The sequence below is a fragment of the Hyla sarda genome, unplaced genomic scaffold (genome assembly GCF_029499605.1).
Source record: "Hyla sarda isolate aHylSar1 unplaced genomic scaffold, aHylSar1.hap1 scaffold_1646, whole genome shotgun sequence".
In the NCBI taxonomy this organism is placed as follows: domain Eukaryota; kingdom Metazoa; phylum Chordata; class Amphibia; order Anura; family Hylidae; genus Hyla; species Hyla sarda.
In genome coordinates, this window is record NW_026608284.1 from 51,354 (window position 1) to 77,918 (window position 26,565).

General features: G+C 45.1%; 8 non-coding genes and 2 pseudogenes across 8 annotated transcripts; all 10 read right to left on the bottom strand.

Moving 5' to 3' along the window:
• Positions 1 to 2,064: 2,064 nt before the first annotated feature.
• LOC130311583 (U2 spliceosomal RNA) lies at positions 2,065 to 2,255 on the bottom strand. The gene has a single exon (XR_008859912.1). It is a non-coding gene; the product is annotated as a U2 spliceosomal RNA (small nuclear RNA).
• A 2,076-nt stretch (positions 2,256 to 4,331) lies between these two features.
• Positions 4,332 to 4,522, bottom strand: LOC130311584 (U2 spliceosomal RNA). Its single transcript, XR_008859913.1, has one exon. It is a non-coding gene; the product is annotated as a U2 spliceosomal RNA (small nuclear RNA).
• A 2,077-nt stretch (positions 4,523 to 6,599) lies between these two features.
• LOC130311585 (U2 spliceosomal RNA) lies at positions 6,600 to 6,790 on the bottom strand. Its single transcript, XR_008859914.1, has one exon. It is a non-coding gene; the product is annotated as a U2 spliceosomal RNA (small nuclear RNA).
• Positions 6,791 to 8,865: 2,075 nt separating this feature from the next.
• On the bottom strand, positions 8,866 to 9,069 carry LOC130311593 (U2 spliceosomal RNA; annotated as a pseudogene).
• A 5,026-nt stretch (positions 9,070 to 14,095) lies between these two features.
• Positions 14,096 to 14,228, bottom strand: LOC130311595 (U2 spliceosomal RNA; annotated as a pseudogene).
• A 2,077-nt stretch (positions 14,229 to 16,305) lies between these two features.
• LOC130311586 (U2 spliceosomal RNA) lies at positions 16,306 to 16,496 on the bottom strand. The gene has a single exon (XR_008859915.1). It is a non-coding gene; the product is annotated as a U2 spliceosomal RNA (small nuclear RNA).
• Positions 16,497 to 18,571: 2,075 nt separating this feature from the next.
• Positions 18,572 to 18,762, bottom strand: LOC130311591 (U2 spliceosomal RNA). The gene has a single exon (XR_008859920.1). It is a non-coding gene; the product is annotated as a U2 spliceosomal RNA (small nuclear RNA).
• A 2,078-nt stretch (positions 18,763 to 20,840) lies between these two features.
• On the bottom strand, positions 20,841 to 21,031 carry LOC130311587 (U2 spliceosomal RNA). The gene has a single exon (XR_008859916.1). It is a non-coding gene; the product is annotated as a U2 spliceosomal RNA (small nuclear RNA).
• Positions 21,032 to 23,111: 2,080 nt separating this feature from the next.
• LOC130311592 (U2 spliceosomal RNA) lies at positions 23,112 to 23,302 on the bottom strand. Its single transcript, XR_008859921.1, has one exon. It is a non-coding gene; the product is annotated as a U2 spliceosomal RNA (small nuclear RNA).
• A 2,080-nt stretch (positions 23,303 to 25,382) lies between these two features.
• LOC130311590 (U2 spliceosomal RNA) lies at positions 25,383 to 25,574 on the bottom strand. Its single transcript, XR_008859919.1, has one exon. It is a non-coding gene; the product is annotated as a U2 spliceosomal RNA (small nuclear RNA).
• Positions 25,575 to 26,565: the final 991 nt, after the last annotated feature.

Genomic DNA, 26,565 nt, shown 5'->3' on the forward strand with positions numbered 1-26,565 from the left:
GAAAGGGGCGGGCCCAACAAGGTCCCCTTCATGGGCACTATCACTGTTTGCTGTCAGGGAGGCTGCCAGACAATTTTCCATGCACACTCTGGGCTGGGGGGCAGTCAACCACCAGTACACACAGCAGAACCTAAACCCATACCATTATTGCTAAGCAGCAAGACAGGGGCCCATTGCACTCCCACGGGGCCTTTTTAAATGCAATCCATAACCCGGATTTGCCAGGAACCCTTCTTACTCCTCCTACTTGCATGTGACACTGGGCTTAGGATCTGCATAGGAAACACACACACAAGCACACACCTACCTTTGTTGCCTGCAGATGCCTCCTTGGCTGTCCCCAAACGGTATCAAACCAACACCCACGGGAAGCTGTAAGCATAGAGGACATGCCTGCACCCCATTGGACTTACCTGTGTGGGTTAAATCCGGGTTATTTGACAACCTATGGCGGTGATGGTTCTGCTCAGGCAGAGCAGTGCTGATGCTCCTCATAAAGCTGTCGCTGCTGTGAAGGTTCTAGGTGACATCACAAATCCCTATGGTTACATACACAACAAAGCTGGGTTGTTGTTGTTTACACTCTGCAAGGCCTGTGGAAGTGAGTGACATCATAGCACTGTAGTTCTGAGGGTTCTAGATGGATGCAACAATCTCCTGTTGCTTCTATGAAGGCCATAATAGACGACATCACCAAACAGCTCCATAGTCACATACACAGCAAAGGAGAGATGTTGTTTACACCTAGTGATGTCAGTGGTATTGAGTGACATCACAGCACAGTGCTAAGGCTCCTGGGCCTGGACACAGCAGCGGCTGCAATATCTCAACGGAGAATACGTTTATATATATGTGTGTGTGTGCGCGTATATATATATATATATATATATATATATATATATATATATATTTCTCCGCCGAAATCACTTTTAAACCCATTTCCACCTTTTTTTCCCTTCTCTTCCTCTTACTTTTTTTTCACGTTTTTTTACGTTTTTCTCCTTTTCGCCTCTTTTCTGGGCGTATTATTCTTCTTTTTCTTCTTTTTTTTCGTCTAATGCATACCCCATCAGTGCAGCAATGCTTATTCAATACCGCCAGCAGATGGAGACACTGGGGGATAATTTTCTAAGGATTTATACTGATTTTTCCTGTCTGAATTTGTCGCACAGAAAGTTGCAGGCCAAATATGTGTGACATTTCTGCGACTTTAGCTTCTAGAGCATTTTTACAACATTATACATAGGTGCTGAATACATAAAAAGCGACTGTTCAGCGACAGACAAGTTGCATCGGCTGAAAGTAGGCCAGAATGTCAGTCCATGTTGGAGCAGGTTTAGATACAGTCTAAAGTATAGATCTCAAAGTCTGTGCACAGAATTTAGCAAGGGCCTCGCACCTTCTGATGCATCAGGTAGGTGCACAATAGCATAGCCTAACCCTCTGTACTTTGGTCTATATTGATGCGGGACATAGACAGCCAGCTGATGACCAATCCATTAGTGCAATGGATGGCTGGAAGCATTTGTCTTTGCCTTTGCAATACCACAGAAGCAATGCATGGTCAATGTACAGCAATGACACACCTGTGTGAACAGCCAGGAGACCCCCCCCCCATGTTATGTTACATAGTTACATAGTTAGTACGGTCGAAAAAAGACATATGTCCATCAAGTTCAACCAGGGAATTAAGGGGTAGGGGTGTGGCGCGATATTGGGGAAGGGATGAGATTTTATATTTCTTCATAAGCATTAATCTTATTTTGTCAATTAGGAACATTCAGCACCCACCCGCTATCAAGGCAGCTGCCTATCATGTCATGCCCTACCTGCACAGGTGTGCTGGCTACTCAAATGATCCAATTAAGGAGGCCATTTAGTCAGCAGCAGCAGAAGTCCTGTGCCTGGACGCTCCAACAGCGGCCAGACACAAGCAGAAGCAGCAGCAGCAGCACCACCTTTTGTTTTTTGGCTGCAGCAGCAAGGCCCACAGGGCTGGCTAGCTGGCTAGCCAGCAAGCAGGTAGCAATGAAAGTAGGAATCTTTCTTTTTAACCCTGTAAGGGGGTGGTGCACTGTACCCGAAGATACTGCCATATCGGGTCAATGCATAGGGCGACGGAAGCAAGCTTCGAAATCGGCCCCCGTTCTCAAAAATCCATTTAATATATGGTCCCCAGATAGGGGACGTATCAGATATTAAACTGATAAGAACAGATACTACACTTGATCTTAGCCAAAAGGCCGAGAAGCGATAACCGTGAAAGGGGCGGGCCCAACAAGGTCCCCTTCATGGGCACTATCACTGCTTGCTGTCAGGGAGGCTGCCAGACAATTTTCCATGCACACTCTGGGCTGGGGGCAGTCAACCACCAGTACACACAGCAGAACCTAAACCCATACCATTATTGCTAAGCAGCAAGACAGGGGCCCATTGCACTCCCACGGGGCCTTTTTAAATGCAATCCATAACCCGGATTTGCCAGGAACCCTTCTTACTCCTCCTACTTGCATGTGACACTGGGCTTAGGATCTGCATAGGAAACACACACACAAGCACACACCTACCTTTGTTGCCTGCAGATGCCTCCTTGGCTGTCCCCAAACGGTATCAAACCAACACCCACGGGAAGCTGTAAGCATAGAGGACATGCCTGCACCCCATTGGACTTACCTGTGTGGGTTAAATCCGGGTTATTTGACAACCTATGGCGGTGATGGTTCTGCTCAGGCAGAGCAGTGCTGATGCTCCTCATAAAGCTGTCGCTGCTGTGAAGGTTCTAGGTGACATCACAAATCCCTATGGTTACATACACAACAAAGCTGGGTTGTTGTTGTTTACACTCTGCAAGGCCTGTGGAAGTGAGTGACATCATAGCACTGTAGTTCTGAGGGTTCTAGATGGATGCAACAATCTCCTGTTGCTTCTATGAAGGCCATAATAGACGACATCACCAAACAGCTCCATAGTCACATACACAGCAAAGGAGAGATGTTGTTTACACCTAGTGATGTCAGTGGTATTGAGTGACATCACAGCACAGTGCTAAGGCTCCTGGGCCTGGACACAGCAGCGGCTGCAATATCTCAACGGAGAATACGTTTATATATATGTGTGTGTGCGCGTATATATATATATATATATATATATATATATATATATATATATATATTATATTTCTCCGCCGAAATCACTTTTAAACCCATTTCCACCTTTTTTTCCCTTCTCTTCCTCTTACTTTTTTTTCACGTTTTTTTACGTTTTTCTCCTTTTCGCCTCTTTTCTGGGCGTATTATTCTTCTTTTTCTTCTTTTTTTTCGTCTAATGCATACCCCATCAGTGCAGCAATGTTATTCAATACCGCCAGCAGATGGAGACACTGGGGGATAATTTTCTAAGGATTTATACTGATTTTTCCTGTCTGAATTTGTCGCACAGAAAGTTGCAGGCCAAATATGTGTGACATTTCTGCGACTTTAGCTTCTAGAGCATTTTTACAACATTATACATAGGTGCTGAATACATAAAAAGCGACTGTTCAGCGACAGACAAGTCGCATCGGCTGAAAGTAGGCCAGAATGTCAGTCCATGTTGGAGCAGGTTTAGATACAGTCTAAAGTATAGATCTCAAAGTCTGTGCACAGAATTTAGCAAGGGCCTCGCACCTTCTGATGCATCAGGTAGGTGCACAATAGCATAGCCTAACCCTCTGTACTTTGGTCTATATTGATGTGGGACATAGACAGCCAGCTGATGACCAATCCATTAGTGCAATGGATGGCTGGAAGCATTTGTCTTTGCCTTTGCAATACCACAGAAGCAATGCATGGTCAATGTACAGCAATGACACACCTGTGTGAACAGCCAGGAGACCCCCCCCCCCATGTTATGTTACATAGTTACATAGTTAGTACGGTCGAAAAAAGACATATGTCCATCAAGTTCAACCAGGGAATTAAGGGGTAGGGGTGTGGCGCGATATTGGGGAAGGGATGAGATTTTATATTTCTTCATAAGCATTAATCTTATTTTGTCAATTAGGAACATTCAGCACCCACCCGCTATCAAGGCAGCTGCCTATCATGTCATGCCCTACCTGCACAGGTGTGCTGGCTACTCAAATGATCCAATTAAGGAGGCCATTTAGTCAGCAGCAGCAGAAGTCCTGTGCCTGGACGCTCCAACAGCGGCCAGACACAAGCAGAAGCAGCAGCAGCAGCACCACCTTTTGTTTTTTGGCTGCAGCAGCAAGGCCCACAGGGCTGGCTAGCTGGCTAGCCAGCAAGCAGGTAGCAATGAAAGTAGGAATCTTTCTTTTTAACCCTGTAAGGGGGTGGTGCACTGTACCCGAAGATACTGCCATATCGGGTCAATGCATAGGGCGACGGAAGCAAGCTTCGAAATCGGCCCCCGTTCTCAAAAATCCATTTAATATATGGTCCCCAGATAGGGGACGTATCAGATATTAAACTGATAAGAACAGATACTACACTTGATCTTAGCCAAAAGGCCGAGAAGCGATAACCGTGAAAGGGGCGGGCCCAACAAGGTCCCCTTCATGGGCACTATCACTGCTTGCTGTCAGGGAGGCTGCCAGACAATTTTCCATGCACACTCTGGGCTGGGGGGCAGTCAACCACCAGTACACACAGCAGAACCTAAACCCATACCATTATTGCTAAGCAGCAAGACAGGGGCCCATTGCACTCCCACGGGGCCTTTTTAAATGCAATCCATAACCCGGATTTGCCAGGAACCCTTCTTACTCCTCCTACTTGCATGTGACACTGGGCTTAGGATCTGCATAGGAAACACACACACAAGCACACACCTACCTTTGTTGCCTGCAGATGCCTCCTTGGCTGTCCCCAAACGGTATCAAACCAACACCCACGGGAAGCTGTAAGCATAGAGGACATGCCTGCACCCCATTGGACTTACCTGTGTGGGTTAAATCCGGGTTATTTGACAACCTATGGCGGTGATGGTTCTGCTCAGGCAGAGCAGTGCTGATGCTCCTCATAAAGCTGTCGCTGCTGTGAAGGTTCTAGGTGACATCACAAATCCCTATGGTTACATACACAACAAAGCTGGGTTGTTGTTGTTTACACTCTGCAAGGCCTGTGGAAGTGAGTGACATCATAGCACTGTAGTTCTGAGGGTTCTAGATGGATGCAACAATCTCCTGTTGCTTCTATGAAGGCCATAATAGACGACATCACCAAACAGCTCCATAGTCACATACACAGCAAAGGAGAGATGTTGTTTACACCTAGTGATGTCAGTGGTATTGAGTGACATCACAGCACAGTGCTAAGGCTCCTGGGCCTGGACACAGCAGCGGCTGCAATATCTCAACGGAGAATACGTTTATATATATGTGTGTGTGTGCGCGTATATATATATATATATATATATATATATATATATATATATATATATTTCTCCGCCGAAATCACTTTTAAACCCATTTCCACCTTTTTTTCCCTTCTCTTCCTCTTACTTTTTTTTCACGTTTTTTTACGTTTTTCTCCTTTTCGCCTCTTTTCTGGGCGTATTATTCTTCTTTTTCTTCTTTTTTTTCGTCTAATGCATACCCCATCAGTGCAGCAGTGCTTATTCAATACCGCCAGCAGATGGAGACACTGGGGGATAATTTTCTAAGGATTTATACTGATTTTTCCTGTCTGAATTTGTCGCACAGAAAGTTGCAGGCCAAATATGTGTGACATTTCTGCGACTTTAGCTTCTAGAGCATTTTTACAACATTATACATAGGTGCTGAATACATAAAAAGCGACTGTTCAGCGACAGACAAGTCGCATCGGCTGAAAGTAGGCCAGAATGTCAGTCCATGTTGGAGCAGGTTTAGATACAGTCTAAAGTATAGATCTCAAAGTCTGTGCACAGAATTTAGCAAGGGCCTCGCACCTTCTGATGCATCAGGTAGGTGCACAATAGCATAGCCTAACCCTCTGTACTTTGGTCTATATTGATGCGGGACATAGACAGCCAGCTGATGACCAATCCATTAGTGCAATGGATGGCTGGAAGCATTTGTCTTTGCCTTTGCAATACCACAGAAGCAATGCATGGTCAATGTACAGCAATGACACACCTGTGTGAACAGCCAGGAGACCCCCCCCCCCCCATGTTATGTTACATAGTTACATAGTTAGTACGGTCGAAAAAAGACATATGTCCATCAAGTTCAACCAGGGAATTAAGGGGTAGGGGTGTGGCGCGATATTGGGGAAGGGATGAGATTTTATATTTCTTCATAAGCATTAATCTTATTTTGTCAATTAGGAACATTCAGCACCCACCCGCTATCAAGGCAGCTGCCTATCATGTCATGCCCTACCTGCACAGGTGTGCTGGCTACTCAAATGATCCAATTAAGGAGGCCATTTAGTCAGCAGCAGCAGAAGTCCTGTGCCTGGACGCTCCAACAGCGGCCAGACACAAGCAGAAGCAGCAGCAGCAGCACCACCTTTTGTTTTTTGGCTGCAGCAGCAAGGCCCACAGGGCTGGCTAGCTGGCTAGCCAGCAAGCAGGTAGCAATGAAAGTAGGAATCTTTCTTTTTAACCCTGTAAGGGGGTGGTGCACTGTACCCGAAGATACTGCCATATCGGGTCAATGCATAGGGCGACGGAAGCAAGCTTCGAAATCGGCCCCCGTTCTCAAAAATCCATTTAATATATGGTCCCCAGATAGGGGACGTATCAGATATTAAACTGATAAGAACAGATACTACACTTGATCTTAGCCAAAAGGCCGAGAAGCGATAACCGTGAAAGGGGCGGGCCCAACAAGGTCCCCTTCATGGGCACTATCACTGCTTGCTGTCAGGGAGGCTGCCAGACAATTTTCCATGCACACTCTGGGCTGGGGGGCAGTCAACCACCAGTACACACAGCAGAACCTAAACCCATACCATTATTGCTAAGCAGCAAGACAGGGGCCCATTGCACTCCCACGGGGCCTTTTTAAATGCAATCCATAACCCGGATTTGCCAGGAACCCTTCTTACTCCTCCTACTTGCATGTGACACTGGGCTTAGGATCTGCATAGGAAACACACACACAAGCACACACCTACCTTTGTTGCCTGCAGATGCCTCCTTGGCTGTCCCCAAACGGTATCAAACCAACACCCACGGGAAGCTGTAAGCATAGAGGACATGCCTGCACCCCATTGGACTTACCTGTGTGGGTTAAATCCGGGTTATTTGACAACCTATGGCGGTGATGGTTCTGCTCAGGCAGAGCAGTGCTGATGCTCCTCATAAAGCTGTCGCTGCTGTGAAGGTTCTAGGTGACATCACAAATCCCTATGGTTACATACACAACAAAGCTGGGTTGTTGTTGTTTACACTCTGCAAGGCCTGTGGAAGTGAGTGACATCATAGCACTGTAGTTCTGAGGGTTCTAGATGGATGCAACAATCTCCTGTTGCTTCTATGAAGGCCATAATAGACGACATCACCAAACAGCTCCATAGTCACATACACAGCAAAGGAGAGATGTTGTTTACACCTAGTGATGTCAGTGGTATTGAGTGACATCACAGCACAGTGCTAAGGCTCCTGGGCCTGGACACAGCAGCGGCTGCAATATCTCAACGGAGAATACGTTTATATATATGTGTGTGTGTGCGCGTATATATATATATATATATATATATATATATATATATATATATATATTCTCCGCCGAAATCACTTTTAAACCCATTTCCACCTTTTTTTCCCTTCTCTTCCTCTTACTTTTTTTTCACGTTTTTTTACGTTTTTCTCCTTTTCGCCTCTTTTCTGGGCGTATTATTCTTCTTTTTCTTCTTTTTTTTCGTCTAATGCATACCCCATCAGTGCAGCAATGCTTATTCAATACCGCCAGCAGATGGAGACACTGGGGGATAATTTTCTAAGGATTTATACTGATTTTTCCTGTCTGAATTTGTCGCACAGAAAGTTGCAGGCCAAATATGTGTGACATTTCTGCGACTTTAGCTTCTAGAGCATTTTTACAACATTATACATAGGTGCTGAATACATAAAAAGCGACTGTTCAGCGACAGACAAGTCGCATCGGCTGAAAGTAGGCCAGAATGTCAGTCCATGTTGGAGCAGGTTTAGATACAGTCTAAAGTATAGATCTCAAAGTCTGTGCACAGAATTTAGCAAGGGCCTCGCACCTTCTGATGCATCAGGTAGGTGCACAATAGCATAGCCTAACCCTCTGTACTTTGGTCTATATTGATGTGGGACATAGACAGCCAGCTGATGACCAATCCATTAGTGCAATGGATGGCTGGAAGCATTTGTCTTTGCCTTTGCAATACCACAGAAGCAATGCATGGTCAATGTACAGCAATGACACACCTGTGTGAACAGCCAGGAGACCCCCCCCCCCCATGTTATGTTACATAGTTACATAGTTAGTACGGTCGAAAAAAGACATATGTCCATCAAGTTCAACCAGGGAATTAAGGGGTAGGGGTGTGGCGCGATATTGGGGAAGGGATGAGATTTTATATTTCTTCATAAGCATTAATCTTATTTTGTCAATTAGGAACATTCAGCACCCACCCGCTATCAAGGCAGCTGCCTATCATGTCATGCCCTACCTGCACAGGTGTGCTGGCTACTCAAATGATCCAATTAAGGAGGCCATTTAGTCAGCAGCAGCAGAAGTCCTGTGCCTGGACGCTCCAACAGCGGCCAGACACAAGCAGAAGCAGCAGCAGCAGCACCACCTTTTGTTTTTTGGCTGCAGCAGCAAGGCCCACAGGGCTGGCTAGCTGGCTAGCCAGCAAGCAGGTAGCAATGAAAGTAGGAATCTTTCTTTTTAACCCTGTAAGGGGGTGGTGCACTGTACCCGAAGATACTGCCATATCGGGTCAATGCATAGGGCGACGGAAGCAAGCTTCGAAATCGGCCCCCGTTCTCAAAAATCCATTTAATATATGGTCCCCAGATAGGGGACGTATCAGATATTAAACTGATAAGAACAGATTTTTTTTTTAACTTGACTACCCTTACGGGGGCAACTTTATTAAAAATTAAATAATGTTAACAAAGTTGTGCAAATATGTCAATAAATACAGTTACATATAAATAACATATTTACAACATATTAAAATATAAAATGGGCACTTGGTGGCTTTACAAGATAGAATTCCATTCTTTTAAAAACCATTTTCTAGATAAAAGCGGAAATCTCTTCTTGTCTAAAAGATAGTACTGGTACATTTCATAAAAACAGATAGATAAAATGTCCTTCACAGATAAAACCTCATGCTTGAACAATAAAATATTCCTGGCCTTCCACAGAGCTGCCTTCACACAGTTTATGATCTTCCATGCAATAGTCTCTTGAGTCCGTGTTGGGCATTCCAGGCAACCATAAAAAACCACTGCAATATTTAAGTCTTTTAGTCCAGTTATCCTTTTTACCAGAGGGAGTATCTTTGTCCATATTTTCTGCGAGTAAAAACAAGTCCATATTAGATGGTGCACGGTCTCCTCTTGTCGGCATCCCTCCCTCGGGCAGGTTGCAGAGTTGGATAATCCTCTTCGGTGCTGGAATGCCCGGCATGGAAGACACTCGTGTGCGCAGCTCCAGGCCAGGTCCTTCTGTGAATTAAAAAGATAATTAATACTCAACATCTTCCAAATCTGTATACACTTCTGTTCGTTAAAATTTTTGATGGGAGTCACGGTACTGGTTTCTTTTATTTCCTTTAGTAGTTTTTTGCTATTGCACAGATCCTGAACACTTTTACCTTTAAAATTATATAAGTTTAAAATTTTTCCTAAAATCATGTATTGAGGGGGTAAATTCAAAGAATAAGGGCAACTTAAAACTGTAGAAAACCAGCCGTTCCTCCGCATAAAATAACCAGTATTAAAACGAACAAAATAAGACCAGTAGCTATCTTTAAAAACAGTAGTAAAACACATGCTAAAAAACTTTATTAAAAGGAAAGCTTTAAAATCTGGAAAATCCTTACCGCCCCTGGAGTTCGGTTTTATCACAATTTGTCTCTTTAATTTTTCGCTCTTAGAACTCCAAAAGAAAGTAAAACAAGCTTTTGTTATTTTCTTTAGAACCATTTCGGGGGGTGGGAAAACCAGACTTAAATACAATAAAATAGGTAAAAGCACCATTTTTGTAATTAAAACCTTCCCTTCCATTGTAAGTTCTCGCATGTTCCACATACATATTTTCTTATTTATTTTTTGAGCCACCAAGTCCCAGCTATTAAAACCATTATTAGACTCGTCAAAGGAGACACCTAAAATCTGCACCGACTCAGACACAGGGACGGGCACATCATACAAAGGCATTCCGCCTATGTTTAAAATGTTACTTTTGTTAAAATTGACTTTAAAACCGGAGGCACAATTAAAATATTGAATCTGTTTTAGCGTCTTCTGAAGCGATGGGGTGTCCCTGCAAAACACCGCAACATCGTCCATGTACCCCACTACCTTCGCCTCTAGTCCCCCTCCTCCTGGCAGGGGGACTCCATGGATCTGCTTATCCTTTCGTATTGTACATAAAAGAGGCTCTATTGCGCAAATGAAGAGTAGTGGGGACAAGGGACACCCCTGCTTCACTCCGGAATTTAAAATCACGCCCTGTGTCTTAAAACCATTTACTAAAATTTTACTAGTACAGTTATCATAAAAAGCTCTAAGAGACAATAAAAAGCCATCAGGTATACCCATTTTCTCTAAAACCTTAAAAAGATAAAAATGTGACACCCTGTCGAAAGCTTTTTCAAAATCTATGGATAAAACCGCCAGCTTTCCTTTTCTTAATTTGGTGTCGCTAATTACATCCTTTAAAAGGTTTAGGTTCTCCCATAAACTCCTCCCAGGCACCCCACAGACTTGGTTTGTATGAATTATTTTATGGATTACGTTCTTTAAGCGGTTAGCACACAGTTTCGCCATTATTTTATAGTCGCAGTTCAGAAGGGTGATTGGTCTCCAGTTTTTGAGTTCCGACCGGTCTCCCTTTTTGAATAGCAGGGAGACATCACCCTTCTTCCATGAGCCTGGGAGGATTTTAGACTTAAAGACTTCCGTAAAAAGGGAGAACAAATCTTCTTTTAAAATACCATAAAAAGTAACATAAAATTCAATGGGTATACCATCCGGCCCAGGCACTTTACCTGTTTTAAAACTCTTGACGGTCTCTAAAATCTCCTGCTCTGAAATATTCTGCAATAAAAAAGACTGTGAGACAGGATCTAAAAAATTGGTGATCTCCTTTAACGAGTCATTCATAAAACATTCATCAATGTGTTTTACATTAAAAAGATCCGCATAAAACTCTTGCACCTTTTTTAAAATACCCTGTACATCATTCACTCCTTCAATGTTTTCTATTAACCTTCTATTTTCATGTATTTTCTTAAAAAAATACCTGGAGCAGGTTTCGTTTTCCTCAAGATGCTGTATTCGAGACCTAAAGATAATTTCTTTTCCTTTCTGCTCCAGGCACTTAGTTATTTCTTTTTTAAGATCATGTACCTCCTTCTCCACCTCCATCCCATGTGCTCTGAATTTGTACAGGGTTTGCAGACGAGTATTTAGGATATTATAAAATTCACGTTTTTCTTTAGCTTTCCTAACCCCAACACGGATAAAAAATTCTTTTATTTTTAGTTTCATTTTTTCCCACCAGATACTGGTGGGAGTGTTGGGGTCTTTTACTCGTCTGCATTCCTTGTAAAAGGTGATAAAATCTGATAAAACCTGCGGATCGTCTAAAAGGGACACGTTTAACTTCCAGGCATTCCTACCAGTTCTCCTTTTAAAATCACTTTTAACTTTAAAATACAATAATTTATGGTCAGAAAAAACATTGGTAAAAAGATCACAGTTAAAAGGCAGTACTTGATAAGAACAAAAAATAAAATCTATCCTGGAGCTACAGCTTGCATTGCTCCAGGTAACACCGTCTTCCTCTGGTACGTTAAAATTACATTTTTTAAAAACATCAGTGAGATTAAAATCTAAAATCAAGTTTTTTAACATAAAAGACGTCTTATCATAGTTCCTACTCACTGCGTTCGAAAAACGGCGTTCTCCCCTTAAAATACAATTAAAATCACCTGATAAAACAAGAGGACTAGAATTGTTAATAAAAAGGGGTAAAATCTCCAACATTTTTATTCTTTCATTCTTATCAGGAGAACCATAAAAATTTAAAAACTGCCATTTAATACCATTAATAAAAGTGCTGACCAATAAAATTCTGCCTGGTAAAATTTCGTTAAAACTCTCAATTAAAACGTTCCCTTTAAAAAGTATGGCGACCCCTGCTGATCTGGACTCATTTGATCCAGACCAGACTGATGGACCGTGCACCCAATCATCTTCATATTCTTTATAATTTAATCTGTGCGGGATGCCACATTCCTGCAGGAAAAGGACGGAAGCAGCAAAAACCGACAAGTAATTAAATAGGGCAACCCTTCTTACTCTGGCGCTCACACTTCTCACGTTCAAGGACAGACCGGACAACTCAGCCATGGGAATGTACAAGAAAACGTCTTACACCTCTGATTCCCCCTCCGAAGCCTCATACCCCCCAAAATCTGACTCAACTGTACGCATAGAGGAAGCAGGAGAGGAGGCACCATCACTCAGCCGACCCCCCTCCTCCATCATGATTGAGGCATAGTTGTTCTCGGGCATCCTGGCAATCAGGGCTCCAGACTCATTGGGTTCTTCCACCTCTTGCCCCTCCATAGGGGTCGGGTGTTCACTTAGTTCCGTCTCTGGTACCTCAGAGACGGTCACCCCTGAAACCTCCTCCTGGCAGGGAGGAGGGGGGGTATCCCCTATGGGGACCTGTGGAGGAACGTCACTTGGGTTCCCTGCATCCGCAGGTACTTCCATCGGCTCCCCCTGGACCGCCTCCGAATAGAGTCTTCTGGAGCCCCTCCGCCTTTTAACCTTCACCTCTCCACCCGGATCATCGCTCTCAGGGGGACCCTGAGCCAGAGGTTGCTGAGGAGCGGATTCGGCCGCCGTCCGCTCCTCTCTTAACCCAGCATGCTCCTGGGGGCCAGTTTTTTCACCACTTGCACGTTTTTTGGCCATCCTCTGCTCTTTAGGGTCCCCTCCTTTTGCCTGAGGGGGGTCTTTCTCCTTCTCCATCTCACCGCTTACCTCTTGTGGGGGGGTAATCACTGGCTCTGCTTGCCTCGGCTGGTGTCCCGGTTGCTGTCCTTGCTGCCTCCAGGGTTGCCACTGCTGCTCCGTCCTATGTCTGTGGGGACAAGAGGAGAAAAGGTGACCGAATTGTTGACAGAAATTGCACCTCCCTCCTCTTGTGCATTTCTCTGTCTCGTGCTGTGTGCTACCACATTTTTTGCATGTACTTTCACAGTTTTCTTTTGTGTGTCCATATCTGTGACACTTCCTGCAGTAGCTTGGCATCCCCGCATAAAAGAGGTCGCCACACATATTATTTATTTTAAAACGAGCTGGTGGTAGTTGTATTCCCCCTGGCAATCTGTCATCTTTTTTGCATGTAACCTGAAATCTCCACTTAGATGTCCAGATGCCACAGCTGTTCATGATTTTTCCTCTGCACTCAACCTTACTAAAATAGACTTGTAAAAACAACTCAACATCGTGTAGGTTGGCGAAAGGGGAATACATCTTTACTACCACCAGCTTAATATCGTCTAGAACGTGCTCAATAATCCGGACACCCTGAAGCTTTTTGTCTTTACTCGCAGCAGCTCTGGTAACAAAATCTCTGTGGATGCCATTTTGTGTGAATGTCACATCAAAAATTTTACGCTTCGGGTAGTCCTGGATTGCCAATATCTCGCCCTTCTGTATTCCGAAAACTCCTCCGAGCACGTCCTCTACAACGAATTTCAAATCGTCCGCCCTTTTGGTATCATCCGTGAGAATGACTCTCACGGTGTTTTTGATCCTTGCGTATGCCGGCACAGAACCTGGATCCGGATCATCATCCATGGTTCTAACCTCTCTCCACCCGAAGGTCTTGAGAGGCGATCGCTACTCGTTACCCTGGGACTAGGCCCTCTCCCCAATAGCAACAAGTGGGTGAAGCCCAGGCAATAAACCTGGGCGATCCCACAAGGCCGAGGAGAGGGGTACCCGAGTACCTTCTGACCAGATCTCCTGTATTACTACACTTGATCTTAGCCAAAAGGCCGAGAAGCGATAACCGTGAAAGGGGCGGGCCCAACAAGGTCCCCTTCATGGGCACTATCACTGCTTGCTGTCAGGGAGGCTGCCAGACAATTTTCCATGCACACTCTGGGCTGGGGGGCAGTCAACCACCAGTACACACAGCAGAACCTAAACCCATACCATTATTGCTAAGCAGCAAGACAGGGGCCCATTGCACTCCCACGGGGCCTTTTTAAATGCAATCCATAACCCGGATTTGCCAGGAACCCTTCTTACTCCTCCTACTTGCATGTGACACTGGGCTTAGGATCTGCATAGGAAACACACACACAAGCACACACCTACCTTTGTTGCCTGCAGATGCCTCCTTGGCTGTCCCCAAACGGTATCAAACCAACACCCACGGGAAGCTGTAAGCATAGAGGACATGCCTGCACCCCATTGGACTTACCTGTGTGGGTTAAATCCGGGTTATTTGACAACCTATGGCGGTGATGGTTCTGCTCAGGCAGAGCAGTGCTGATGCTCCTCATAAAGCTGTCGCTGCTGTGAAGGTTCTAGGTGACATCACAAATCCCTATGGTTACATACACAACAAAGCTGGGTTGTTGTTGTTTACACTCTGCAAGGCCTGTGGAAGTGAGTGACATCATAGCACTGTAGTTCTGAGGGTTCTAGATGGATGCAACAATCTCCTGTTGCTTCTATGAAGGCCATAATAGACGACATCACCAAACAGCTCCATAGTCACATACACAGCAAAGGAGAGATGTTGTTTACACCTAGTGATGTCAGTGGTATTGAGTGACATCACAGCACAGTGCTAAGGCTCCTGGGCCTGGACACAGCAGCGGCTGCAATATCTCAACGGAGAATACGTTTATATATATGTGTGTGTGTGCGCGTATATATATATATATATATATATATATATATATATATATATTTCTCCGCCGAAATCACTTTTAAACCCATTTCCACCTTTTTTTCCCTTCTCTTCCTCTTACTTTTTTTTCACGTTTTTTTACGTTTTTCTCCTTTTCGCCTCTTTTCTGGGCGTATTATTCTTCTTTTTCTTCTTTTTTTTCGTCTAATGCATACCCCATCAGTGCAGCAATGCTTATTCAATACCGCCAGCAGATGGAGACACTGGGGGATAATTTTCTAAGGATTTATACTGATTTTTCCTGTCTGAATTTGTCGCACAGAAAGTTGCAGGCCAAATATGTGTGACATTTCTGCGACTTTAGCTTCTAGAGCATTTTTACAACATTATACATAGGTGCTGAATACATAAAAAGCGACTGTTCAGCGACAGACAAGTCGCATCGGCTGAAAGTAGGCCAGAATGTCAGTCCATGTTGGAGCAGGTTTAGATACAGTCTAAAGTATAGATCTCAAAGTCTGTGCACAGAATTTAGCAAGGGCCTCGCACCTTCTGATGCATCAGGTAGGTGCACAATAGCATAGCCTAACCCTCTGTACTTTGGTCTATATTGATGCGGGACATAGACAGCCAGCTGATGACCAATCCATTAGTGCAATGGATGGCTGGAAGCATTTGTCTTTGCCTTTGCAATACCACAGAAGCAATGCATGGTCAATGTACAGCAATGACACACCTGTGTGAACAGCCAGGAGACCCCCCCCCCCCCCCCCCCATGTTATGTTACATAGTTACATAGTTAGTACGGTCGAAAAAAGACATATGTCCATCAAGTTCAACCAGGGAATTAAGGGGTAGGGGTGTGGCGCGATATTGGGGAAGGGATGAGATTTTATATTTCTTCATAAGCATTAATCTTATTTTGTCAATTAGGAACATTCAGCACCCACCCGCTATCAAGGCAGCTGCCTATCATGTCATGCCCTACCTGCACAGGTGTGCTGGCTACTCAAATGATCCAATTAAGGAGGCCATTTAGTCAGCAGCAGCAGAAGTCCTGTGCCTGGACGCTCCAACAGCGGCCAGACACAAGCAGAAGCAGCAGCAGCAGCACCACCTTTTGTTTTTTGGCTGCAGCAGCAAGGCCCACAGGGCTGGCTAGCTGGCTAGCCAGCAAGCAGGTAGCAATGAAAGTAGGAATCTTTCTTTTTAACCCTGTAAGGGGGTGGTGCACTGTACCCGAAGATACTGCCATATCGGGTCAATGCATAGGGCGACGGAAGCAAGCTTCGAAATCGGCCCCCGTTCTCAAAAATCCATTTAATATATGGTCCCCAGATAGGGGACGTATCAGATATTAAACTGATAAGAACAGATACTACACTTGATCTTAGCCAAAAGGCCGAGAAGCGATAACCGTGAAAGGGGCGGGCCCAACAAGGTCCCCTTCATGGGCACTATCACTGCTTGCTGTCAGGGAGGCTGCCAGACAATTTTCCATGCACACTCTGGGCTGGGGGGCAGTCAACCACCAGTACACACAGCAGAACCTAAACCCATACCATTATTGCTAAGCAGCAAGACAGGGGCCCATTGCACTCCCACGGGGCCTTTTTAAATGCAATCCATAACCCGGATTTGCCAGGAACCCTTCTTACTCCTCCTACTTGCATGTGACACTGGGCTTAGGATCTGCATAGGAAACACACACACAAGCACACACCTACCTTTGTTGCCTGCAGATGCCTCCTTGGCTGTCCCCAAACGGTATCAAACCAACACCCACGGGAAGCTGTAAGCATAGAGGACATGCCTGCACCCCATTGGACTTACCTGTGTGGGTTAAATCCGGGTTATTTGACAACCTATGGCGGTGATGGTTCTGCTCAGGCAGAGCAGTGCTGATGCTCCTCATAAAGCTGTCGCTGCTGTGAAGGTTCTAGGTGACATCACAAATCCCTATGGTTACATACACAACAAAGCTGGGTTGTTGTTGTTTACACTCTGCAAGGCCTGTGGAAGTGAGTGACATCATAGCACTGTAGTTCTGAGGGTTCTAGATGGATGCAACAATCTCCTGTTGCTTCTATGAAGGCCATAATAGACGACATCACCAAACAGCTCCATAGTCACATACACAGCAAAGGAGAGATGTTGTTTACACCTAGTGATGTCAGTGGTATTGAGTGACATCACAGCACAGTGCTAAGGCTCCTGGGCCTGGACACAGCAGCGGCTGCAATATCTCAACGGAGAATACGTTTATATATATGTGTGTGTGTGCGCGTATATATATATATATATATATATATATATATATATATATATATTTCTCTGCCGAAATCACTTTTAAACCCATTTCCACCTTTTTTTCCCTTCTCTTCCTCTTACTTTTTTTTCACGTTTTTTTACGTTTTTCTCCTTTTCGCCTCTTTTCTGGGCGTATTATTCTTCTTTTTCTTCTTTTTTTTCGTCTAATGCATACCCCATCAGTGCAGCAATGCTTATTCAATACCGCCAGCAGATGGAGACACTGGGGGATAATTTTCTAAGGATTTATACTGATTTTTCCTGTCTGAATTTGTCGCACAGAAAGTTGCAGGCCAAATATGTGTGACATTTCTGCGACTTTAGCTTCTAGAGCATTTTTACAACATTATACATAGGTGCTGAATACATAAAAAGCGACTGTTCAGCGACAGACAAGTCGCATCGGCTGAAAGTAGGCCAGAATGTCAGTCCATGTTGGAGCAGGTTTAGATACAGTCTAAAGTATAGATCTCAAAGTCTGTGCACAGAATTTAGCAAGGGCCTCGCACCTTCTGATGCATCAGGTAGGTGCACAATAGCATAGCCTAACCCTCTGTACTTTGGTCTATATTGATGCGGGACATAGACAGCCAGCTGATGACCAATCCATTAGTGCAATGGATGGCTGGAAGCATTTGTCTTTGCCTTTGCAATACCACAGAAGCAATGCATGGTCAATGTACAGCAATGACACACCTGTGTGAACAGCCAGGAGACCCCCCCCCCCCCCCATGTTATGTTACATAGTTACATAGTTAGTACGGTCGAAAAAAGACATATGTCCATCAAGTTCAACCAGGGAATTAAGGGGTAGGGGTGTGGCGCGATATTGGGGAAGGGATGAGATTTTATATTTCTTCATAAGCATTAATCTTATTTTGTCAATTAGGAACATTCAGCACCCACCCGCTATCAAGGCAGCTGCCTATCATGTCATGCCCTACCTGCACAGGTGTGCTGGCTACTCAAATGATCCAATTAAGGAGGCCATTTAGTCAGCAGCAGCAGAAGTCCTGTGCCTGGACGCTCCAACAGCGGCCAGACACAAGCAGAAGCAGCAGCAGCAGCACCACCTTTTGTTTTTTGGCTGCAGCAGCAAGGCCCACAGGGCTGGCTAGCTGGCTAGCCAGCAAGCAGGTAGCAATGAAAGTAGGAATCTTTCTTTTTAACCCTGTAAGGGGGTGGTGCACTGTACCCGAAGATACTGCCATATCGGGTCAATGCATAGGGCGACGGAAGCAAGCTTCGAAATCGGCCCCCGTTCTCAAAAATCCATTTAATATATGGTCCCCAGATAGGGGACGTATCAGATATTAAACTGATAAGAAAAGATACTACACTTGATCTTAGCCAAAAGGCCGAGAAGCGATAACCGTGAAAGGGGCGGGCCCAACAAGGTCCCCTTCATGGGCACTATCACTGCTTGCTGTCAGGGAGGCTGCCAGACAATTTTCCATGCACACTCTGGGCTGGGGGGCAGTCAACCACCAGTACACACAGCAGAACCTAAACCCATACCATTATTGCTAAGCAGCAAGACAGGGGCCCATTGCACTCCCACGGGGCCTTTTTAAATGCAATCCATAACCCGGATTTGCCAGGAACCCTTCTTACTCCTCCTACTTGCATGTGACACTGGGCTTAGGATCTGCATAGGAAACACACACACAAGCACACACCTACCTTTGTTGCCTGCAGATGCCTCCTTGGCTGTCCCCAAACGGTATCAAACCAACACCCACGGGAAGCTGTAAGCATAGAGGACATGCCTGCACCCCATTGGACTTACCTGTGTGGGTTAAATCCGGGTTATTTGACAACCTATGGCGGTGATGGTTCTGCTCAGGCAGAGCAGTGCTGATGCTCCTCATAAAGCTGTCGCTGCTGTGAAGGTTCTAGGTGACATCACAAATCCCTATGGTTACATACACAACAAAGCTGGGTTGTTGTTGTTTACACTCTGCAAGGCCTGTGGAAGTGAGTGACATCATAGCACTGTAGTTCTGAGGGTTCTAGATGGATGCAACAATCTCCTGTTGCTTCTATGAAGGCCATAATAGACGACATCACCAAACAGCTCCATAGTCACATACACAGCAAAGGAGAGATGTTGTTTACACCTAGTGATGTCAGTGGTATTGAGTGACATCACAGCACAGTGCTAAGGCTCCTGGGCCTGGACACAGCAGCGGCTGCAATATCTCAACGGAGAATACGTTTATATATATGTGTGTGTGTGCGCGTATATATATTTATATATATATATATATATATATATATATATATTTCTCCGCCGAAATCACTTTTAAACCCATTTCCACCTTTTTTTCCCTTCTCTTCCTCTTACTTTTTTTTCACGTTTTTTTACGTTTTTCTCCTTTTCGCCTCTTTTCTGGGCGTATTATTCTTCTTTTTCTTCTTTTTTTTCGTCTAATGCATACCCCATCAGTGCAGCAATGCTTATTCAATACCGCCAGCAGATGGAGACACTGGGGGATAATTTTCTAAGGATTTATACTGATTTTTCCTGTCTGAATTTGTCGCACAGAAAGTTGCAGGCCAAATATGTGTGACATTTCTGCGACTTTAGCTTCTAGAGCATTTTTACAACATTATACATAGGTGCTGAATACATAAAAAGCGACTGTTCAGCGACAGACAAGTCGCATCGGCTGAAAGTAGGCCAGAATGTCAGTCCATGTTGGAGCAGGTTTAGATACAGTCTAAAGTATAGATCTCAAAGTCTGTGCACAGAATTTAGCAAGGGCCTCGCACCTTCTGATGCATCAGGTAGGTGCACAATAGCATAGCCTAACCCTCTGTACTTTGGTCTATATTGATGCGGGACATAGACAGCCAGCTGATGACCAATCCATTAGTGCAATGGATGGCTGGAAGCATTTGTCTTTGCCTTTGCAATACCACAGAAGCAATGCATGGTCAATGTACAGCAATGACACACCTGTGTGAACAGCCAGGAGACCCCCCCCCCCCCCCCCCATGTTATGTTACATAGTTACATAGTTAGTACGGTCGAAAAAAGACATATGTCCATCAAGTTCAACCAGGGAATTAAGGGGTAGGGGTGTGGCGCGATATTGGGGAAGGGATGAGATTTTATATTTCTTCATAAGCATTAATCTTATTTTGTCAATTAGGAACATTCAGCACCCACCCGCTATCAAGGCAGCTGCCTATCATGTCATGCCCTACCTGCACAGGTGTGCTGGCTACTCAAATGATCCAATTAAGGAGGCCATTTAGTCAGCAGCAGCAGAAGTCCTGTGCCTGGACGCTCCAACAGCGGCCAGACACAAGCAGAAGCAGCAGCAGCAGCACCACCTTTTGTTTTTTGGCTGCAGCAGCAAGGCCCACAGGGCTGGCTAGCTGGCTAGCCAGCAAGCAGGTAGCAATGAAAGTAGGAATCTTTCTTTTTAACCCTGTAAGGGGGTGGTGCACTGTACCCGAAGATACTGCCATATCGGGTCAATGCATAGGGCGACGGAAGCAAGCTTCGAAATCGGCCCCCGTTCTCAAAAATCCATTTAATATATGGTCCCCAGATAGGGGACGTATCAGATATTAAACTGATAAGAACAGATACTACACTTGATCTTAGCCAAAAGGCCGAGAAGCGATAACCGTGAAAGGGGCGGGCCCAACAAGGTCCCCTTCATGGGCACTATCACTGCTTGCTGTCAGGGAGGCTGCCAGACAATTTTCCATGCACACTCTGGGCTGGGGGGCAGTCAACCACCAGTACACACAGCAGAACCTAAACCCATACCATTATTGCTAAGCAGCAAGACAGGGGCCCATTGCACTCCCACGGGGCCTTTTTAAATGCAATCCATAACCCGGATTTGCCAGGAACCCTTCTTACTCCTCCTACTTGCATGTGACACTGGGCTTAGGATCTGCATAGGAAACACACACACAAGCACACACCTACCTTTGTTGCCTGCAGATGCCTCCTTGGCTGTCCCCAAACGGTATCAAACCAACACCCACGGGAAGCTGTAAGCATAGAGGACATGCCTGCACCCCATTGGACTTACCTGTGTGGGTTAAATCCGGGTTATTTGACAACCTATGGCGGTGATGGTTCTGCTCAGGCAGAGCAGTGCTGATGCTCCTCATAAAGCTGTCGCTGCTGTGAAGGTTCTAGGTGACATCACAAATCCCTATGGTTACATACACAACAAAGCTGGGTTGTTGTTGTTTACACTCTGCAAGGCCTGTGGAAGTGAGTGACATCATAGCACTGTAGTTCTGAGGGTTCTAGATGGATGCAACAATCTCCTGTTGCTTCTATGAAGGCCATAATAGACGACATCACCAAACAGCTCCATAGTCACATACACAGCAAAGGAGAGATGTTGTTTACACCTAGTGATGTCAGTGGTATTGAGTGACATCACAGCACAGTGCTAAGGCTCCTGGGCCTGGACACAGCAGCGGCTGCAATATCTCAACGGAGAATACGTTTATATATATGTGTGTGTGTGCGCGTATATATATATATATATATATATATATATATATATATATATATATATTTCTCCGCCGAAATCACTTTTAAACCCATTTCCACCTTTTTTTCCCTTCTCTTCCTCTTACTTTTTTTTCACGTTTTTTTACGTTTTTCTCCTTTTCGCCTCTTTTCTGGGCGTATTATTCTTCTTTTTCTTCTTTTTTTTCGTCTAATGCATACCCCATCAGTGCAGCAATGCTTATTCAATACCGCCAGCAGATGGAGACACTGGGGGATAATTTTCTAAGGATTTATACTGATTTTTCCTGTCTGAATTTGTCGCACAGAAAGTTGCAGGCCAAATATGTGTGACATTTCTGCGACTTTAGCTTCTAGAGCATTTTTACAACATTATACATAGGTGCTGAATACATAAAAAGCGACTGTTCAGCGACAGACAAGTCGCATCGGCTGAAAGTAGGCCAGAATGTCAGTCCATGTTGGAGCAGGTTTAGATACAGTCTAAAGTATAGATCTCAAAGTCTGTGCACAGAATTTAGCAAGGGCCTCGCACCTTCTGATGCATCAGGTAGGTGCACAATAGCATAGCCTAACCCTCTGTACTTTGGTCTATATTGATGCGGGACATAGACAGCCAGCTGATGACCAATCCATTAGTGCAATGGATGGCTGGAAGCATTTGTCTTTGCCTTTGCAATACCACAGAAGCAATGCATGGTCAAATGTACAGCAATGACACACCTGTGTGAACAGCCAGGAGACCCCCCCCCCCCCCCATGTTATGTTACATAGTTACATAGTTAGTACGGTCGAAAAAAGACATATGTCCATCAAGTTCAACCAGGGAATTAAGGGGTAGGGGTGTGGCGCGATATTGGGGAAGGGATGAGATTTTATATTTCTTCATAAGCATTAATCTTATTTTGTCAATTAGGAACATTCAGCACCCACCCGCTATCAAGGCAGCTGCCTATCATGTCATGCCCTACCTGCACAGGTGTGCTGGCTACTCAAATGATCCAATTAAGGAGGCCATTTAGTCAGCAGCAGCAGAAGTCCTGTGCCTGGACGCTCCAACAGCGGCCAGACACAAGCAGAAGCAGCAGCAGCAGCACCACCTTTTGTTTTTTGGCTGCAGCAGCAAGGCCCACAGGGCTGGCTAGCTGGCTAGCCAGCAAGCAGGTAGCAATGAAAGTAGGAATCTTTCTTTTTAACCCTGTAAGGGGGTGGTGCACTGTACCCGAAGATACTGCCATATCGGGTCAATGCATAGGGCGACGGAAGCAAGCTTCGAAATCGGCCCCCGTTCTCAAAAATCCATTTAATATATGGTCCCCAGATAGGGGACGTATCAGATATTAAACTGATAAGAAAAGATACTACACTTGATCTTAGCCAAAAGGCCGAGAAGCGATAACCGTGAAAGGGGCGGGCCCAACAAGGTCCCCTTCATGGGCACTATCACTGCTTGCTGTCAGGGAGGCTGCCAGACAATTTTCCATGCACACTCTGGGCTGGGGGGCAGTCAACCACCAGTACACACAGCAGAACCTAAACCCATACCATTATTGCTAAGCAGCAAGACAGGGGCCCATTGCACTCCCACGGGGCCTTTTTAAATGCAATCCATAACCCGGATTTGCCAGGAACCCTTCTTACTCCTCCTACTTGCATGTGACACTGGGCTTAGGATCTGCATAGGAAACACACACACAAGCACACACCTACCTTTGTTGCCTGCAGATGCCTCCTTGGCTGTCCCCAAACGGTATCAAACCAACACCCACGGGAAGCTGTAAGCATAGAGGACATGCCTGCACCCCATTGGACTTACCTGTGTGGGTTAAATCCGGGTTATTTGACAACCTATGGCGGTGATGGTTCTGCTCAGGCAGAGCAGTGCTGATGCTCCTCATAAAGCTGTCGCTGCTGTGAAGGTTCTAGGTGACATCACAAATCCCTATGGTTACATACACAACAAAGCTGGGTTGTTGTTGTTTACACTCTGCAAGGCCTGTGGAAGTGAGTGACATCATAGCACTGTAGTTCTGAGGGTTCTAGATGGATGCAACAATCTCCTGTTGCTTCTATGAAGGCCATAATAGACGACATCACCAAACAGCTCCATAGTCAACATACACAGCAAAGGAGAGATGTTGTTTACACCTAGTGATGTCAGTGGTATTGAGTGACATCACAGCACAGTGCTAAGGCTCCTGGGCCTGGACACAGCAGCGGCTGCAATATCTCAACGGAGAATACGTTTATATATATGTGTGTGTGTGCGCGTATATATATATATATATATATATATATATATATATATATATATATTTCTCCGCCGAAATCACTTTTAAACCCATTTCCACCTTTTTTTCCCTTCTCTTCCTCTTACTTTTTTTTCACGTTTTTTTACGTTTTTCTCCTTTTCGCCTCTTTTCTGGGCGTATTATTCTTCTTTTTCTTCTTTTTTTTCGTCTAATGCATACCCCATCAGTGCAGCAATGCTTATTCAATACCGCCAGCAGATGGAGACACTGGGGGATAATTTTCTAAGGATTTATACTGATTTTTCCTGTCTGAATTTGTCGCACAGAAAGTTGCAGGCCAAATATGTGTGACATTTCTGCGACTTTAGCTTCTAGAGCATTTTTACAACATTATACATAGGTGCTGAATACATAAAAAGCGACTGTTCAGCGACAGACAAGTCGCATCGGCTGAAAGTAGGCCAGAATGTCAGTCCATGTTGGAGCAGGTTTAGATACAGTCTAAAGTATAGATCTCAAAGTCTGTGCACAGAATTTAGCAAGGGCCTCGCACCTTCTGATGCATCAGGTAGGTGCACAATAGCATAGCCTAACCCTCTGTACTTTGGTCTATATTGATGCGGGACATAGACAGCCAGCTGATGACCAATCCATTAGTGCAATGGATGGCTGGAAGCATTTGTCTTTGCCTTTGCAATACCACAGAAGCAATGCATGGTCAATGTACAGCAATGACACACCTGTGTGAACAGCCAGGAGACCCCCCCCCCCCCCCCATGTTATGTTACATAGTTACATAGTTAGTACGGTCGAAAAAAGACATATGTCCATCAAGTTCAACCAGGGAATTAAGGGGTAGGGGTGTGGCGCGATATTGGGGAAGGGATGAGATTTTATATTTCTTCATAAGCATTAATCTTATTTTGTCAATTAGGAACATTCAGCACCCACCCGCTATCAAGGCAGCTGCCTATCATGTCATGCCCTACCTGCACAGGTGTGCTGGCTACTCAAATGATCCAATTAAGGAGGCCATTTAGTCAGCAGCAGCAGAAGTCCTGTGCCTGGACGCTCCAACAGCGGCCAGACACAAGCAGAAGCAGCAGCAGCAGCACCACCTTTTGTTTTTTGGCTGCAGCAGCAAGGCCCACAGGGCTGGCTAGCTGGCTAGCCAGCAAGCAGGTAGCAATGAAAGTAGGAATCTTTCTTTTTAACCCTGTAAGGGGGGTGGTGCACTGTACCCGAAGATACTGCCATATCGGGTCAATGCATAGGGCGACGGAAGCAAGCTTCGAAATCGGCCCCCGTTCTCAAAAATCCATTTAATATATGGTCCCCCAGATAGGGGACGTATCAGATATTAAACTGATAAGAACAGATACTACACTTGATCTTAGCCAAAAGGCCGAGAAGCGATAACCGTGAAAGGGGCGGGCCCAACAAGGTCCCCTTCATGGGCACTATCACTGCTTGCTGTCAGGGAGGCTGCCAGACAATTTTCCATGCACACTCTGGGCTGGGGGCAGTCAACCACCAGTACACACAGCAGAACCTAAACCCATACCATTATTGCTAAGCAGCAAGACAGGGGCCCATTGCACTCCCACGGGGCCTTTTTAAATGCAATCCATAACCCGGATTTGCCAGGAACCCTTCTTACTCCTCCTACTTGCATGTGACACTGGGCTTAGGATCTGCATAGGAAACACACACACAAGCACACACCTACCTTTGTTGCCTGCAGATGCCTCCTTGGCTGTCCCCAAACGGTATCAAACCAACACCCACGGGAAGCTGTAAGCATAGAGGACATGCCTGCACCCCATTGGACTTACCTGTGTGGGTTAAATCCGGGTTATTTGACAACCTATGGCGGTGATGGTTCTGCTCAGGCAGAGCAGTGCTGATGCTCCTCATAAAGCTGTCGCTGCTGTGAAGGTTCTAGGTGACATCACAAATCCCTATGGTTACATACACAACAAAGCTGGGTTGTTGTTGTTTACACTCTGCAAGGCCTGTGGAAGTGAGTGACATCATAGCACTGTAGTTCTGAGGGTTCTAGATGGATGCAACAATCTCCTGTTGCTTCTATGAAGGCCATAATAGACGACATCACCAAACAGCTCCATAGTCACATACACAGCAAAGGAGAGATGTTGTTTACACCTAGTGATGTCAGTGGTATTGAGTGACATCACAGCACAGTGCTAAGGCTCCTGGGCCTGGACACAGCAGCGGCTGCAATATCTCAACGGAGAATACGTTTATATATATGTGTGTGTGTGCGCGTATATATATATATATATATATATATATATATATATATATATATATATTTCTCCGCCGAAATCACTTTTAAACCCATTTCCACCTTTTTTTCCCTTCTCTTCCTCTTACTTTTTTTTCAC